At 34.6% G+C, this 19,417-nt stretch overlaps 2 non-coding genes across 2 annotated transcripts; both read left to right on the top strand.

Moving 5' to 3' along the window:
- The first annotated feature begins 6,854 nt into the window (after nt 1-6,854).
- Nucleotides 6,855-6,939, top strand: LOC145596216 (small nucleolar RNA SNORD25). Its single transcript, XR_014103090.1, has one exon. It is a non-coding gene; the product is annotated as a small nucleolar RNA SNORD25 (small nucleolar RNA).
- A 106-nt stretch (nt 6,940-7,045) lies between these two features.
- LOC145596378 (small nucleolar RNA snoR136) lies at nt 7,046-7,191 on the top strand. Its single transcript, XR_014103219.1, has one exon. It is a non-coding gene; the product is annotated as a small nucleolar RNA snoR136 (small nucleolar RNA).
- Nucleotides 7,192-19,417: the final 12,226 nt, after the last annotated feature.

The raw sequence follows: 19,417 nt of genomic DNA, 5'->3' as shown, positions 1-19,417 counted from the left end.
TTTTGAATTAGTTTTGATGTATAATTTCTATATATAATTCTTTAATAGTACTTCTCATCTCAATAACATAAAATTACAAATATTAATGGTTAAAGTTGTATATTAACTATGTCACTATGTGAACTATGTCAGTTAAATTGTTGCGATTATTATGAAACGGAAATTTGTAAAGAAGTAAAACACGATGAAAGAAAAAAATGGATTGATTAATAAAATTGCTATTTCCTTCATTCCTTCAAAAAAAAAAAAAATTGCTATGGTACTTTGGTGTCAATTTTTTTTTTTAAACGATGAAAATAAGTGTTTTTGGTGAAAAAACCAAAAAACTATGTACTCCTACTGGCTACTGCGTATTAAATTAGGACCATTCTGCGTATTAAATTAGGACCATTCTTAAAAAAAAAAAAAAAAAAAAAAAAAAAAAAAAAAAAAAATTAAGACCAAATTTGTCCTTTAATAAAGGAAAATTTGACATTTGCTACCACTTAAACCTACTGGCTTCAGATTTGCTACCTATTTAAATTTTTTTTTTACTTTGCTACCACCCTAAACTGATCATGTTAAAAATAACTACCATTTAACAACTTCTGTTAGTTTTCCTACTATGTGGGGCCCACTCAAACGGATATGTGCACTTTTCCCCAATTTAAACACGAATTCCCCAATTTATGAACTTCTATCTCTAATTCTTTGCTCTGATATTTTTTTTCTTAAATTTTTTTTGTTGAATTGCATCAAGTAAAAACACAAAGGCTGTGAAACACTAAAATTTGTCAAGTGAGGGTGTTCAATTGGTAAGAGTTTAGGGTTGGCTGGGAAATTTTTCGAAGCAATTGTTGGCGAAAATCAGGTAATTTGTCGAACAATTAGCTTGAATTTATGCAATTAATGTTGTTTAATTTAGTAATTATACTTCTAGAAGCATGTATTACTGATTTTAGTATGTAAACAGGGATTAATTTGTAGTTGAATTGAGGTTTAATTGATGAGCAGAATTTAGGGTTCTTGACAAAAATCGAATTGGGGGTTTTTGTATAAGGTTGATGTTCATGAAATTGAAGTTGTTTGTTGGTGTTTACAATAGTTGTTGATGTTATATTTGCAGGGAATTATGTCTTTGATTAGATCATCCCCCTCAAAATACAAGAAGTGTGACTGTGGTATTCCCATGGCTAGGTTGACCTCGTGGACTAGAGAGAATCCAGGCAGGAAGTTCTTGACTTGCAAGTTCTATGATCCCAAAACAGAGACTAGGGGCTGCAAGTGCTTTCAGTGGTTGGATGAAGATGATGGCACAGATTGACAAAGAGATGTGATTAATCAGTTGGTTCTTGACAAAAAGCTGATGAAGGGTGAGATGAGCTCATTGCAGAGGGAAGTTGAGGATCTGGTTGGGCAAAGAAGGTGCCTGCTCACTGAGAATGAGAACCTCAGAGTCAAGTGCAAAACCTTGAGTGGTGACAGGAAGAAATACTCCAAGGAAGGCCATCAAAGCAATGTTGGATTTAGGGTAGTTGTTGTAGGTGTTGGCATATTTTGTGTTTTGTTCATGTTGGGTATGTTAGTTGTTGGAAAAAAGGGTTAAGTTAGTTTAGGAATTATGGTAGTAGGTGTTCAATTTGCTGTTATTATGTTGTAATAGTCTACTCACTTGAAGTGGACAGTATGATATTGTATGGTGGTTAATTATGAATGAAAAAAGACAAGTTTAATGGAAAAGTCAATTTTTTTGGAAAACACAAGTTTCATTGCTGACATTTCACAATAAACATGAACTAAACTCATGCAAAAAGTCATGTTTAATACAAACTTAAACCTTGTTCAATCATGTTCAATCATACAAAAGATGAGTTGTTGAAGTACCTAAGGCATACTTAAAGCAAGTTCAACTATTACATACAGTAGTGGCAACTTAAGTTCATAATTCAGTGAAGCCAAACACCTAAAACTATTACATAAGTCTTCAACACTGAAAAGTCAGACAATCTTGTTTTTGCCCTTAGCTTTTGTCTGCTTCTTTGGGGGAGGGCTGTTGTAGTAGCAGAAGCCTGAGTGGTTTGGCTGCAAGTAACAGGTTGAGAGCTCTGTCCTTGGGCCTGCATCTGTTCTTGGGCAAAGGTCCTATTGGCAATGCTCCAAGGTCCAGCCCCAGCTACAGTCTGCACTCACAACATGTGTATTAGCATCAAAATACACAACATGCACAAACATATTTAAAAAGAAGAAAAACATGCCCTTACATTTCTCAATGCCCTTTCTGCCTTCTTTCTCCTTTGTTCCTGCAGCCATGGAGTGTTCAGAACAGGCTTAGCAGCTTTCTTAGGCTCAGCAGCAGCAGATGGTCCTGGCTTTGGTGAGTTTTTGCATGTCTTGGCATAATGACCTAGCTGGCCACACTTGGGACACCTCTTTTGCTTCTTTTGTGGTGGCTCTTTGCTGTCAGCTCTCTCCCCCTTTTCTAGCTTTCTTTTTTTTGACTTTGGCCTACCTGGCATAACCCTTACTGGAGGTGGCAGGGGTCTTCTAAGGTCTACCCTTTCCCAATGTCTTGGCCCAGGCATAGGCTTTATGGCATCACCATAAGCCAGCAAATAGGTTGCCCTACTGTAATAGGCATCCACATAGTCATCTGGGTCAGCTCTCTTGTCCAAAATACATGCAAATGCATGTACACATGGAAGCCCAGTCAACTCCCAATGGTAACAGGAGCATTTCCTCAACCCCAAGTCCACTTCCACCTGGTCACCATTGAGCTCAACCTCATAACAATCATCCCTAGACAGTTGGACAATACAGTGTCTGGCTACAGGTTCCATCCTCTGTAATGTTTTAGTGACATATGGCATGTTCTTACATTCAAGCCTCTGGACTGTCTTCCATTTTTCACTATTTCTCTTCATCATATACTTCCTCAACCATTCCATCTGAGTAAGTATAGGTTTGTCCCTGGCATCCTTGATGACAGCATTAAAGGTTTCACATAGGTTGTTTAAAATCATGTTTGATTTACAGAAGTCTGAAAATGCATGTCTAGACCAGTGTTGGGCTGGGATATTAGCTAAGTAATCATAAGCATCTTCTGACAGAAAATGTATGGACTCCATTGCAACCTCAAAATCAAACTAGCACAATTGGGAAAAAAAAAAGAACCACATAAACACAAGGTTGTAACAAAAAATAAACAAAATCACAAGTAAAAGTTCCAAATAGTTATATGTAGCAAAAATAACACACAACACAGGAAAGAACACAGTTTTATGATTTTTGTAGCAAAATTAAAGTTGATATCACAACCAAAACATACTTCATTGCCTAATCTAGCTAAACTAGTTCACATCAAAGCCAAGACAGATATGTAGAAGGTCCATACCAAGGTTGTTGCCCTTGCTGCATTCCAAAACAACTCTTTGAAAGTTGAGCCAGTGAATTGAAGCTTGAAATTGGCCCAAATGTGCCTAACACAATACCTCTTCTCAGCTAAAGGCATGACATCGTGGAAGGCTTCAAGTAATCCCTGTCAAAAAAGAAAACACCAATCAGATGTGTTATTAAATGCACAATCAAGTGAGAAGTGAAGCAAATTTAAGTTTCAATTGTTCACCTTCTGTCTATCTGACATGAAAGTCAGCCCTAATCCACCATGGCAGTCACCAACATCTTTCTTCAAGCATTGAAGAAACCAGCCCCAGGTTTCTTTGTTTTCAACTTCCACTGTGGCCCAAGCAAAAGGGTAAATCTGGTTATTGCCATCTTTGGCAACTGCAACCAGAATTTGCCCTGGATATGCCCCTTTTAAATGGAAGCCATCCAATCCTATGAGGGGCCTACACCCTCTATTAAAACCAGTCTTCAATGCATGTAAACACACATACATTCTCAGAAACAGGGGAGGTTCTGGTCTGTCAATTCCCTCAACTACAGCATACACACTACTCCCTGGATTATGCTTCAATAATGCCTTACCATAATCCCACACTCTACTATATTGCTCTGAGGCAGAACCATATATCATAAGCTTAGCTCTAGCCCTAGCCAACCATGCTTGAGAGTACCCTACACTCACTCCTAAGTCACTAAGAACCCTTGCCCTAAAACTGTTGATTTTCCAGTTTGGATTGCTTCTCCATTCTTCAACATACTTCTCTGCCAAAAACTCAGATGTCACACATGCATTCATCTTAGACCTCATACAGTTATGCTTCAATCTGAGCTCCTTAATTTGCCAAGCTGAACTCTCATAAATCCTCCTTGCAGATACCTTGAAGTTACACTTCCTAACCTCTTCACTACAGTTACACAACCCAAGACTGCTTCTCTTTGGGTTCCACACACAGTTGCACCTTTTCCTACAAAAAATAGTTATCTTTTCCCCTCCATTGTGTAGATAATAAAACTCATATCTATTCTCAATAGCATGCACTCTCAATGCCTTTCTTAGCACCCTACTACTAGTAAACCTTTGCTTCTGTTGAAGAATAACAGGCTTCTTAAAGTCAAATTCCTCTCTGAACCAGGGGCTTCCATCTACATCTTCATCAGATCCATGCAGACTTCTCAGCTCATCTGAATCACTTCCCTCCTCCTGCAGCACAAGATCCTTGCAGCCTATATCCTTCACTAGTTGATCTAGCTCCCCATCCTTGTCTTCATTCTGAACCTTGTAATCAGTTAACTGTTGTAGCTCCCCTAACAAACCCTTTCCTGTTTGTCTAAACCACTCTTCATCCTCCTGCTCACTGTTGCCTAAATCTTCTTCTCCAGCTTCCCAAGCTATCTCTAAGTCACTCACATCAGAACTGGATGAACCTGACCCAGATCCCAACTCTTCTCCCTTAAACAGCTTCCTCCTGGCCTTCCCCTTCTCACTCACAGCAGAAACAGCCTTTCTAGTTTCATTCACAGCAGCTAAGCTTTCCCCAACTCCAGATTTCCTCAAAATTCTAGGGCTTCTCCTAAGAACTGGCTTAATTTGGTTGGAAGGTTGAATTTCTGACAGAGGTAGCTTATTAATGGGGGGTTGACTTTTAGAAGCTTTGCTAACCCTAGGACTTCTCCTAACAACTGGCACAATACTAAGGTCTGGGCTTGATTTAGTCAATGGAGTGGTTTTCAGATTTGAGCATTGTCTATTTTGAGATGGGTGGGGTTGTGATGGGTTTGATTGGGATGGCTGTGATCCATTGCCAGTTTGGGCTGAATGTGATGGGTAGGCTGATCCACTTGGATTAGAAATGGGTGGGTTGGAAAGGTCCTGCTCCACTCTTGTAGCCCCAGTTGTAGGATGAAACCTGTCCCACTCCTCTACCCCCACAGTTTGAAAGAGCTCTAAATACCCATCCCTATGTTTGGCCTCTATGAATCCCCTAACATCTTCTTCAGTCAAAATCCTCCTTTTCCCATTAGTCCATGTCAATCCCTTCTCCTTATACCATATACTGAAAATGCTAGGGACATCCCAACCCATTTCAACAAACCCTTGTACACAAACATACCTAAGGAATGCTACATCAATAGAAGACAGTGGGACATCATGCTTCCAATAAGTGAAGCCAGCTTCATACACCCAATATTCTTTGCCTAAACTATATTTTGCAACAAACCCACCAAACAATCTAACCTTAATGTCCACATTCTCATTATCACCATCCATTATTCTACAATTAAGCACATAAAAACATAACACAGTAAGCAATTATAAATTGAACACAAGTACCCATGTGCATAAACTACCAATTGCAACCAAATAAAGCACATAACAAGACTGTTTACACACATTCATATTTAATTGCAGAATTATTGAATAATTAGGCTTTTTTTAAGCAAAGCTCGATATTCTAGGGTTTACTACTACTTTTTTGCCAAAATTGCCCTACATTCCATCAATTATTTGCAAATCCACCACCATTGTTGGTCCCCATGTAGTACAAAAGAAGCTCTTACCTGTCAGAAGAAGATTCCACTTCCACTTCAGCAATGGTGATGACGAACACTTCACCCAGTTGGAACTCCTCCTCCAATGAACTGCTTCCACGCAAACCACAAGCCCAGATCTAAGTATAAGTTAGAGAGAGAAGCAAAGAAACCCACCGACAGAGAGAGAAAGAGAGAATTTAGGTTAATTTGGGTCAAAAATTGGTGAAATTCGTGGGTAAAAATGGAGCACAGGGCATTCAATGAGAAATGGTAGAGAGAGAAGAAGAAGACACGGGGAGAGAGAAAGAGAAAATAGGGAGTTAGTTAGGTGAGGTGGGGCCCATTAACAACTTCTGTCACAGAAACCGTTAAATGGTAGTTATTTTTAACATGATCAGTTTAGGGTGGTAGCAAAGTAAAAAAAAAATTTAAATAGGTAGCAAATCTGAAGACAGTAGGTTTAAGTGGTAGCAAATGTCAAATTTTCCTTTAATAAATCCGGTCGATATTTGGAGACTTGGAGAGAAGAACCTAACCTAAGAAATCAGAACCCTCCAGCCGTCCCTTACCTTATATAACCCCCCTTCATCTTCTTCATTCCATCACATCAGCGTTCAACCTTTTTCAGGTAGTCTCAATTTATTTAGGGTTTCTACTATTCTCTCTCCTTGTTTTTTCTCATGAAATAATTATTTTTCTGTTTTTGAAAATTCTCTCTTTTCTTTGGTAAATTTGAAAGATGAATGAAAGGCTTCATTTGTTGGTTGATGTGGAGAATATGAATTCCCATTGACTCGTTCCCTTGAAGCAACATTAATTTGTGTTGTTTTCTCTTATTTTCTTCTTCGTTTTTTTAGCGATTAAGATTATTGAAAGCAGCTAAATTCATAATCTACCCTTTATTTTTTATTTGTTGGGTTTTTAATTGGCAATGCAAGAAATGTAACGGTGATGAGTCAATACAGACCTGTAATGATTTTGCGGAAATGATCGCACTTCATTGAACATCTAAGGGACTGAGTTCTTTTCTTGCCTTTTTCTGTTTTCCTTATTATTATTATTTTTTTTTTTTTTACAATTTGATTTCCTTTGATATTTAAATCATTGGTTAAAGAACTAATATTAAGTTTATCTGGGTTCACTTTGATTAGGCCTAAAAATGGTGTCAATAATAAATTGGCTTTATTTAGAAATGTGAAATCCTAAAGTAATTTGTTCCCCTCGCTATCCAATGTAGATTATTTGAATGCTACATTTGGACGTTGGGTAACTATATTTTTCCTGATAATTTTTGTGATTAATGTAAATCAAATAATGTATTTCAAGCTTGCGTTTTCATGATATTCACTATGAAATGAATAGTCTTTGATTGATCATCTAACTACTCCGTGAAAGGTATCCAAATAAACTAGACTGGTTTAAATTACAAAGTATGAGTTTTAGTTTGCGTTTTCATGATAATATTATGGGTTGATTTTAATTAGTGTTTGATTTGACTCATTGTCTTCATCTTTGGCTATTCTCAACCTACATTAAGGGTCATATATACCATTTTTTTTGGATGAATTATTAATGAGCAATTTGGCCCATCAATATGCATTCTTTAGCAATAAGCACTCCAATTTCAAGTATCTCTTGCAAATGAATTGTGTGCAGTCAAATCATCTAGCTTAATCTGAACACTAACTAACTTGTCCCTCAGCATTGCATTGTATTCATATAGATTTCGAAGTTCTCTTTGTAGAATTTGCACATCAGCTGGCGAGTCACCTTTAATTTCTGTTGCATAAATAGAAAAGACACTCATCAAATCAACATGACAATTGAGGGTCTTCCAAAAAAAGCTGAGATCAAGGTTTTGTTTTGTTCGACTAATTTGGACTTATTTCAAACAAAATACTAGTAACAACTTCAGTTTTCAGATCCAAAGTAGTAGACATGAAAGCACAAAGCTTACCTTGTAAAGATGGTGGTGGCGCTATATAATGTTCTTTAAGCATAGATGACTCCTTATTATAGATATCTGATGGTTTTGAGGAGTTCATGGTTTTTACTCCTTTAGTGATCCTGGATGCATCTCTTAGAACCTGAGCACATTGCGGAAATTAAGAAATTTGCTAGTCAAATGTGGCGGTAATTTAAAAATATAGCACAAACCTGTGAATCAGCTGGCTGAGGTTGTCTTCTAAGGCCGAAAGACTGAATATTAATCTCACGCTGTCTGAATTTACTTATAGATAATCCGTTTCCTCCAATGCAGCATGTTGGCTCCTCTTTCAAGTTATATCTTTCATCTAATAAGCGAGAACCAAACGTATATGCCACGAATCTTCGTAACTGATCAGTTCAGGTGTTTAAGAGTCAGTTTACATTGATCTTCATCAGGATAAAGCAGGATGATGACAATTTTGACATGTGCTGAAGAACAACTCTATGTAGACAACCATGAGCACAGCATAAGTGTACCTTATGCCAGTGATCCTCAGCAATTCTTCGTGTTTTGATGCTTTGAATAACCTGATCTTCAGTGCGCAGTCGTTTGATCCGGGATTCACACTGAGTACACCAAATATTGATAAGTCACGGAGGTAGATTAGCACAGATATGGTCATATGCATGGAAAAAATTCTAATTTCTATTTCAATACAGTAAATAGTTAATAACAATCTAATTTCTATTTCGAATTCTTTCAAAAAAAAAAAAAAATTCTATTTCGAATTTTCCCTTTTACACAAAAATGGCAGTGAGAAATAGCTAGAAAACAAAATGTACTCAAATATTCTTTATAAATAATTTGTGACTTTCAACAAGGAAAACCAACTAGCAAACTAGGTATACAAACACCTTATAAAATTAAACCAACTACTCACTACATGTTGAGCTAATATAGTAGCCACGATAATAAAGTTATTGAATTAGTAATGTGACAACTAAATCTAGATAGCAAGGATATTTATGATTTATATTACTTTATTAGATTTTACAATTTAGATTCTAACATTGTAAATAGTTTTTGTACACAAAGCGAAAAGGCAATAAATGTCATATATTATGTTATTCGTGTCTCATAAACTTGTACCCCAAAATAGGGTATAATTAGTATATAGCACAAAGGAAAGCACAAGCCGGGACCAAAGCAAAGAAAAAAAGTGAAATGAAAAAAGGCAAGCTAAAGAAAACTTACAAGCCAATGTTTTGAAGAAAACGTAAAATCGAGGCGACTAATCCACCAACGAATCTGAAACCAAGCGTTCCTTCCATCACCAAGCTTCCCAAACCTCACGATTGCACATAGTAACACCCACATCAACAATGCAACAACGCTACACCAAACATAATATTGTTCATATTTGATCGCCTTTTGATAACCATCATCGTTCGTGTGCTTTACTGAGGAACTCGACCACCACTCTAAAGGCGAAATGTTAAAGAAAGTGCAGGATTTAGTAGAGACGTTGTAAAGATATCCTGGTGAACATGAACACAAAGTTTTGTTGTAGATGAATGCATGTTTTGGGCATGGGGCTTGGAAGATGGTATTATTATGGTTATTTGGCATGTTGTACTAGAAAAATGTGATTTTGGGCTTAACTAGTGGGCTTATTATAGTTTTATTAAGGATAATATGATGGGAATAAATGGATAAGTATGGATTGTTAATGTGATGATTGTTGGTTTATTTTGGTGATTATTTGAGGGGATTAGGAAATAGGAAAGGTAGATGAGGGTTAAAGTAAGCCACTCTAGAAGAGAAGTTTTGCAAATCCATGAGCTAGGTTGGGTTTGGTAAAGAGACTTGGACAAAAGGTAAAGGCAAAAAAGATGCACTCAATTAAGAATGTTTTTATTTGTTGTTGGCTTACCTTGGAGGTGTGGTTAAGTCTTTTCACAAAGGCTAGTAATTTGGTTTGATGTAGCTTAGGATCAATGATTTTTCCATTATTATACTTAAATGTTGGAAATGACTAGATATAGATGTTATTATTTACTATACCTTCAGAGATTAGTCATATTGCATAGACCTTACATAGGCGCCAATTAGATATTAATAATTATATGTAAATATATAAATAATTGAAATCATGTCACTGTGTGGAAAAACAAAAGGTTTTGTGTGAGACCGGACTCACGTGAGACCGGGCTCAATAACAAAAGTCCAATAAAAAGGCGCGGGCTAACTAAACCCGATCGCGAGGCCCGCAACACCAAAAACATGATAGTGGACTCACGTGAGTCCGTCTCACCCAAAACTTTACCGTGGACAAAAGAGGGTGAACATATACTACGTATGCGACTATGCAAGTAATTTACGTAGTGGTTAAAATTAATTAGATTGTTTGAAATCTTTATTTTTTTTTAAAAAAAAAAAAAAGAGGTCATGTGTATATTTTTTTTTTTTAAAAAAAAAAAAAAAAATTCTATTACACTGATCTGTAATTTGTTGTCAAGTTCACCTCAACATGCAATTTCAATCTCTAATTTCGGAGTCATTTGCCTTGTGTCTTGTGCCAATCTTCAACTGTTTAGTTGAGGAGGGAATGTTTCGTGAAGGACCGCCAATCCTAATAATGAATGGCAAAATTAATGCAATGTCCTTAAAATAGTGCTATAACATAATTGGTTAATTTGATAAAACCATATTTTATATGCATGCGTTTAAATATCATGCATTTGAGACTTTTAGTGTTAAAGGACTAATGGACCATAAATTATAGATGTGTGAATGTGTGGTCTTATATTAATAGTACTACCACCATCTTCTCGCTTTGATTTTAGAATGCTTATTTATGTGAATTGACATTTCCATTATTCATTCATCGTCTTTCATCAAATTGATTTTGATTTAGGTTCAACCTCATATCTTTTGATAAGGTGTGTTTCTCCTTTTTTAGTTGTCATTTACTTGTGGATTGATTTGTTGGACCAAAATTATATTGTTAGGAATACGTACACGCATAATGCATCTCATGAATTGTTTTCCACATGCACAAAAATAGTTAAGATTACACAAATTTATGTAGCTCACTAGCAATGTGCTATATAGAAAGACTGTTGTATTTACAGACTTAGGCTAGGTTAATATGGAATAGTTTATTAGAGCTTACTGCTTCGTTTGGATAGCAAAGAAGGAAGGAAATGAAGGGGAGGGAAAAAGGAGGAAGGGAAGGGAAAAGAAAGGGAGAGGGAAGTGAGCTCCATTTCCCCTTCAAATCGCTTCAAATTTGAAGGGATTATGCTTGTTAAAGAGAAAGAGAAAATGGATCCCTCCCTCTCCTTCCCCGACCTTCCCCCAATCTTTTGCCCAAACAAGAGAATTTGTCTTCCTTTCTCTTCTCTTCTTTGCCTTCCATTTCTTTCGATCCAAATAAAATGTAAAAGTTCGAAGTAGCTTGTTCATTTGATCTAATTGATTTAATAAACAATATCCATTCGAGATTATGGAAGGATAACACTAGTAACAACTTAATGTACATGAACAACCGTTGTTGTATATTGACTCGAACAAGCAAGTATAAACTTGACAAGTATCACAATTCACAAGTGATGAGTAGCTAAAAGTGAAAACGATAAAAGTAAAAACATAACTAGGGGTGAAAGTTCGGTTTTCGGTTTGGTTTTTTGCCCAAACCGAAACCGAACCACTTTAATTCGGTTTCTGTATTTCAGAAACCACACCGCACCACTTTACTTTAGAAAAAGAACCAAACCAAACCATATTTATTTCGGTTTCATATTAAAAAACCGAACCAAACCGATTTTTACAAAAAAACACTCGAAAGTGCAGAAGATTGGTACGCAACGTTCACACAACAACGGCGATGACAATGGACTACATTAGGCGAAGAATTCGAAGCCTGGGTACTCTCAATCAAGACTATTATTACAGTTGGATGTGTACTCTCAATAAAGACTACATTAGTGATTAGGCGATGAATTCGAAGCCCAAACGTCCTTGTTCTTCATATTCTTCTCTTTCTTCAAATTATTTCTTCCCAATTTCATGTTTTTTTGCAATTAATTGATTTGGGGTTTGATTAATTTGTTAAAATTTAACTGGGTTTTGATTATCTTGAGCTCCTTAACTTGGGTTTTTCTGGGGTTTCACAAGAGGGTTCAAAATCTGGACCTCGAAAAAATTTGAGGTTGTTGAAGGCTAATTATATTAAGGAATTTACCTTAGTAGGAGGAGAGTGAGAAAGTTGCTGGTGGACTAGACGGTGGTCGACTGGTCGGAGCTCGAAGGAGAGGAAGGGACAGGAGAGTGAAGAGTGAGAGAGGGGCTGAGAGTAAACTGATTAGGGTTATTTTTTCCCTTATATACCTAGGGTTGGGCTAGGGTTATTTGGGGTGGGCTTGTAGTTCGGTTTGGTTCGGTTTGGTTCGGTTTTCCATTTTGGCAAACCGAAACCAAACCAAAAACCGAATTATATTTTTTTTAAGAATCGAAACCGAACCACTTCCTAAAAAAACCGAACCAAATTTCTTATTCGGTTCGGTTTTCGGTTTGGTTCGGTTTTAAACCGCACTTGTTTCACCCCTAAACATAACCCAATTAAATCGGTCTTTTTGAAACATAAGTGAGTGTAAAGCCTAGTGGGCTAGTGATTTGGCCTGCCTATCTAAGGGAGTGGGGTGTATGTTAATAGAGACACCATGTATTTTTGCATCCTTTCTGGATCCCAATAATAAAATCATAAAAAGATAAAAGAAAAAGGCAGTGACCTATCTTTTCTGCTTCCTCTAATATTGTAAAGAGAAGAACGTTTAAATTGAAGAAACCACCAAAGTTAGCAATGGAAACAAAACCATGGTTGGTCCGCAACATAAATAGTCGTTATGCTTCACTATACATGTAAAATGTTACGTACAATCACTTCTAATTTTACGTGTGACATGAAATGGAGCCACCATTATTGTCTACCAAAAGACAAGGCATTTGCATTTATCCATCGACTTATTATTTTTATTGCTTTCTTTATTTTGTTTAGCTTACGACTTTTATTTTTTCCTTTTTATAAAGGTAAGTGTACAACCCTATTAGGTGGAAGATCCATAATCTACTCATAAATTTACCAAGTACTAAATATCAATTTTTTTGAATTTTTGTACGTGAAACTTTTGATGATTCGTTGTATATTTTGTGAGCTAAACAATTGGCTTTAACTTATGGGAATTCAAAATTATTTAATCTCTAACAATGAACCATTTTCAACCTCTTAATTGATAATATAAAAAAGATATGTTGAAGTGTATCACCACATGTAGGTGTCCCACATTGGTTGAAAAACAGAGAGTTAAACATTTTATAAGGCTAAGGGGCTACTCCTCTTATTGCCATATGGTTTTGGGATGGAATCTCCTTTGATCTTGAAAAGTGACTCTCTCTCTTAGTTTGCAAGATAACTTATAAATTGTACAAGCTTGGTGTTTTTTTAGTGAAACCTATAAATAAACTTACAACCACTCAAACTATATTTGTTTTATGACAAACTACGATAAATTTATCAACGTCTTTGAAAAACTATACACAACCACCATTATGACATCTTCCTCTCTTCAAATTAAATGTCGGCAAACCAAGCAATAATATTGAAAATATTAATGTATTTAGGAAGGGAAAAATGAGTGTAGTACTTTGATGAAATATACTTTTAGGTCAAAATCACAGCTTATATATACTTATCTTCATCCACATAAACACCAAAGTTAATTAATCAATAATCCCATCATACTCAAAAATAACAATTTAGCATGCAGATTGTAGGACCAATCACAAATACATATTGTGTGTTATGTGTTTTGCCTTTTACATAAAAGACTATTTTAATAATGAGAATTGATGCGATTGGAGCAATGTATCTGATCTATACGATGGGCTCGAGAGCAATAGGCAAAGTTGGACGCATTAACTTACACAATTTGGTTAGTATATGGGAAGTTGGCCATCACATTAATAAGTAAAATTATTGGAGCTAGTCTAAAACGTGGGGATTCAACAACAATTTAGCCAATGCCAAAATAAAGGTATGAGTTTTAAGATATCTAGTGGATCAATGATAAGGAAATAAGGAATGGAGCAAGAACTCCTTTATTCATCGAGTTTGAAGTGATTAATTAATTAATTTTAGTTGGGTAGCGTTTAATTATTAATTTTTTACATGATTTTATTAAACTTTATTTGAAAGCTAGAGAAATTCAAATAAGCTTAAATATGTGAAAATCATGTAACTTATTTACTGTCTCTGTTATACCTAATTGGAATAATATATTAGTACATAGTTACCCTTCAAGCATGCTTTACATCAATATCATCTTTATCATAAGTATGCGATGACAGCCCCAGATGTGAGTTTTTCTAAAGAAAAAATCCTACCGTAAGCATTAATTACATATAACATCAAAATGAAGATGAGAGACCTTGACAACACAAGCTAGAATAAAAAAAAAAGAGGGTGCAATGGAGGGAAAAAGTGGGGCAATAATGCTTCATTAGTGAAGGCAAGATCTAGCATCATATAAGGTGATAAGGAAGAAGGGGGTCCATTTTACAAAATACAGTAGATAGCATACCAACTCGAAATGCATATATTGCTTAATGGGTTGAAAAATAAAACTTTAAAAAGGGTCCCCCACGTAGTAGTAACGAATTGAAAGGTTACCATATGATGGACTTAACGTGCAAATTCTGTAATTGTTGTTATTGGCCCAAATCCAAAGCTCGTTTAGCCACTGCCTTCGAACCTGTATTGTACTGTGCTGTCCATCCGAATCAAATTATTCCATGATTGTTGGAAAGAGAAGTCTCAACAAGTTACTTACTTTGTCACTACAATTATGGAGTACGTACTACTTTACTTGATTGTTTTGAAGATTTTATTATGTAAAACACTTTTGATTTTGGTAACGGGAATGATCTCAAACTTATTGCTCGTGTAATCTGTCGTTGATTATCTGTAATTTGTACGAATAATCAATTATAATTATAGACTTGTTGAAGGAAATTTCTAAATATACACCCTAAAAAACAAGTTTAGAAAATTTAAATTGTGAAAAACTCAAGCAAATTGAAGAGTGGGGTGCAGTAGGGGCCTTGATACAACCCATAAAGGGCAAGTAAGGAAAGAATAACGCAATTCAAATTAAAATTATATGAAAGAAAAGAAATGGCCTGAAGAGAGAGAGAGAGAGAGAGAGAGAGAGAGAGAGAGAGAGAGAGAGAGATTGATAAGGCTAATTATAAATGGATCGTGAGACGGGCAAGGCTGACAAAATATTACTCATATACAAGCTAGGTTAACTGAGGACCATCATGGGGCCTGAATTTGGATGGACAACCACATATAATTCAAGCCTAATTTAGATGTATCGGCACAACACAAACATGTGAAGTGCATATGCGTAAGGTCAATATGTGGTCTCTAAGATTGGCACAAGGAAAGATCTAGTGCTAATAATCTATACTAATGATGGAGAATCAAGTCAAATTTGTGGTTAATTGGTGATCAAGGGTTAATAAGACAAATCAGTGGATGAGAAGGTCCATTTAACAGAGTATGGTAGCAAGGGTGAAAAGAAAAGGTTAATTAGCTAATTTTTGAGAAGTTACAAACTTACAATTTAATTACTCAATTTGTACTAGTTAAAATTATACGAAGTACTAGCTAGCTTAAATGAAAATAAACTCAATTTCTTTCTTTTAGGTCATGTATGTTGAATGACATAGGATACCATTAACACAAATAACAAGCAAATTAATTATGTAAAAGTTTAAAATCTGCCCTATGAAAATTCAGACTTGTAATATGTCAAACCTTAATTAATGCTAATATAAGGTAGAGTTCCTTTGATTAGGGTTTCGCAAAAGTTCAAAACTGTTGCTTGTTATTAGTTCCACACTTCCACTAAAATGATTAACTGCTTATGTGCTCTTGACCACGACGACCACCTACATTAACTTGAAAATTTAGCCTAAATTGACTAATACTAGCTATAATCCAAGCTGTGCAGAATCACCGTGGATTTTAACACCTATAATTAGGGCGTTCATCCCTATAATTTATTAATAACCTTTTTATAAGCTAAAGTAATTAGATTTAATACACGGAGCCTATAATTTGAGTACTAATCACTATTGCCTAACCATGTGCATCTGTTTAGTGGGAAACTCGTGATCAAACCATGATTGTGAATAATGCATACGATAACCCCACAAGCATCACAATGATTAGGAATTGCTTTATATATATATTTTTTGTTTACTAATTAATACGGAGTACTAACTATTTAATCTTAATTTTTTTGGTAGATAGAATTAAGAGCTTGTTTGTTTGAACATTGAAATTTAAATTATCTTGAAAGAAGACGCTTCAGATCACTTATAGTTATATTAATGCCAAGTCCATCTAGCAAGATATTCCAATGATGAGATTAACATGTGATGACATGGAATAACATACTACCTTTGTTTATATTATTTACAACGATTTGACAAAATAGAGAGGAAAAATGTCTAATTATTGCAAACAATATAAAATGGAGGTAATATTAACAAATCAGAATTTCCTTGGTAAAGGGCCAGAAGGCTTACACACCTCTTAACTGATCCATTAACTAAATACACTCATACGAAGTATTAAGCATTCAAAAAATCTAAACCTTGATAACGATTTGATGACATGTAAACTAAATAAAAAATGTCAATAATCTAAACTGTTGAAAATCTGACGTTAGGCAAAAGTTTTTGTAGTTAGTTATTCAAGTCTTCGAGGTATGAATTATTTTTCAGTACTTTTGTGGTTGCCTCTTTTATGTGCAATTGTCCAATGGATGATAGACGTCAGTTAATGATATATAATCTGTAATACGGAGTATTTCTTTTCTTCATACCATTTACCATATGTCCAAAAAAATTAACCAAGCTTAGTTATTTCTTGTACTAATGTAGAGGTGTATATATAAATTTTTAAGTACATGTCATAATCATCTTCATTTACTTTTATGACTCTCTATACAATACTTCAATATCAATAAAATGTTTTATCGATCTCCTTCGTATCTCTTTTGTCATTGTGACAATATGCCCTAGTTTATTACTTGTATTAATACTATCATGTAGATTTAGCTCCAAAAGAAGATTTAGGATTAATTTGGATTAATTTTATTGGATTGAGTATGTCCTCTAGATCTATTATTCACGTTATAGCATCATGCAAGTTTGACTTTGACCATGAAGCCTCAAATAAACGGCAGCTTTGGATCAGATCCCAAAATACATTGAATCTGGAGCAGTCAATGTTATTACCATCTCATTTAAGCAATCATTTGCTCATATGATTATTTATACATGTGTCATCAATTATCATACAATCAAATGCGTAACCTTGTCACGCTAAAAAGAAGCATATAAACTCTCAAAAGAATATAGGGGGAGTTAAAAGTTAAATATTCATCTTTATAAAACGAAATACCAAATATAAATTTATAAGAATTTTTAACTATATTTACTAACTATTATATATATACTTCTCAAGTATAATTGTGCTTTGCTAGAAAATATGTGAGGTAAGTCGACTCCAACATGAAAAGGAGATTACATACTAAAACCAAAAACCAATTTACAATACTAATAGGGCGTGTTCGACAAAGATATAGCTATGAATGTAGCTGTTATATATAAAAATTAATACTATTTTTTGAAAATCATAAATTAAATTTTCAACAGCTACGTAACTTCCACCACGAAAAATTACCCAACCACTAATTTTATTTATTTATTTATTTATTTTTTTTTTGAGCTTGATCAAACCACTAAAAACTACTTAAAAGCTACCGCTAAGCACAAATTAAGAGTAACTTCTCTATGTTATAAAGTGGAATTATCTCTCCTCTTTTTTCATTATGGGACACACACAAGTGGGCTACAATGAATTTCAACAAAATTTACTTTGGCATTAGAGTTCTTTCATGCTAAAATATATTCCGTACACATTTTCTTTTCATATTCAAAACTTGGAATCAAATCTATTCACGACACCTATCCTTGCTGATTCAAGAATAAAATGCTATAAATAAGATTGCCAAACATTAAGGTATGTAAGATGGACGGCGAATGCATCATCTTCTTTATTCTTTCAATCACTCTTTAATGTGCGTGAAAATATAGCACACATGAGAAGAATTTATTCCCTATTGATGGAAAGAACAATTAAAGTTGGAGAATGGATTAAAGGAGGTGGGGACATAATATAAATGGATTAGGACCACATTCCCTTAAATTAGCCTAAGTATAGGATAAGCAAGATAATAAATGATGATACTAACATTAGCATACAACTACCCACCAATCTAGCTGTTAATTAAGAAGTTAATAACTTTGAACAAGAAAAGTAGAATGGTCAAGCTAGCTAAATAGCTTAATAGACCTCCCACTTTTAGGTTAAAAATCCCATGTGTTTGGTTTAGAGTAATAAAGAAGAGGGTCCTACTTTTTAATTTATAGGTACCTCACTAGCTAATTAAACATGTCTTTGTATGATTTGGCAAATCACAAAAGAAATCAATAGTAGATGCTACTTAGAGAATAAGCTATGGTATGATCTACCAGATTTTATGAAATCTCTTTTCATATAATATAAAGTTTTATTTAACTTTTGTCAATGATTTGGCAGTTAGCTAGGCTGTAGCAGCTGTAACCATAATCTTTGTTTTCTTTGGAATATAATTTGATGGGTTTTGCATTGGTTCTTACATTATTGTGCTAGCTATATGGTGGAGGTAATTTGATTGATTATTACTAAATAAAAAAACTACACACTACACATTGTTACTAGACAATTTGAAGTAAATTAGTAAATCAACAAGTATTGAAGAAGAGATGTAAAGAGAGATACATATATTTAAAGCTAAGTAAATAGTTGATTTTGAATCTTCACAAAATTGAGTGAAAAATCAAAGTTGACAAGAGAAAAGGTACTGAATACAAGTTATTATTGGATCATATCACCATGTCAACAATGTGTGGTCCTATTCAATAATAACTTAAATACCGACAATTTTTAGGATATCAAATCAACAAATTCAAGGTTATTGTATATTTATTGAAGTTATGAGAATGAAAATCAAGGGACTAGAGAGTAAAATGACGTGTTTGATAACTATGATAAGTCATAAGCATATTGTTATCCCTTGATTGAATTGGTTGTTGTTAATAAGTAGAGAATATACATAAACATATTGTCATCCCTTGATTGATTATTTAAATTTGGATGTTGTATTCGTTGTAAGATATTTTATAATTTAGATACTAGTTATTTACGTAGTTTATAATTATATGACATTAACCAATATTTTTTATCAACTTTTTTTTTTTCTTTTCTATCACTGGTTTTAAATTTGGACTTCTTTTGACATGTACCCCTTGGTTCTCATGTTTCTCTAATTAAGATAAATCTCACTAGCTAGTATCACTAGTGCTCCTGAGTTAGGGTTGAGTCTTATTATTTCC

This window comes from Chenopodium album, chromosome 19 (assembly GCF_948465745.1).
Source record: "Chenopodium album chromosome 19, dcCheAlbu1.1, whole genome shotgun sequence".
NCBI lineage: Eukaryota > Viridiplantae > Streptophyta > Magnoliopsida > Caryophyllales > Amaranthaceae > Chenopodium > Chenopodium album.
The sequence above is the reverse complement of the archived record's forward strand: the minus strand, read 5'-3'. Positions and strand labels throughout refer to the sequence as shown.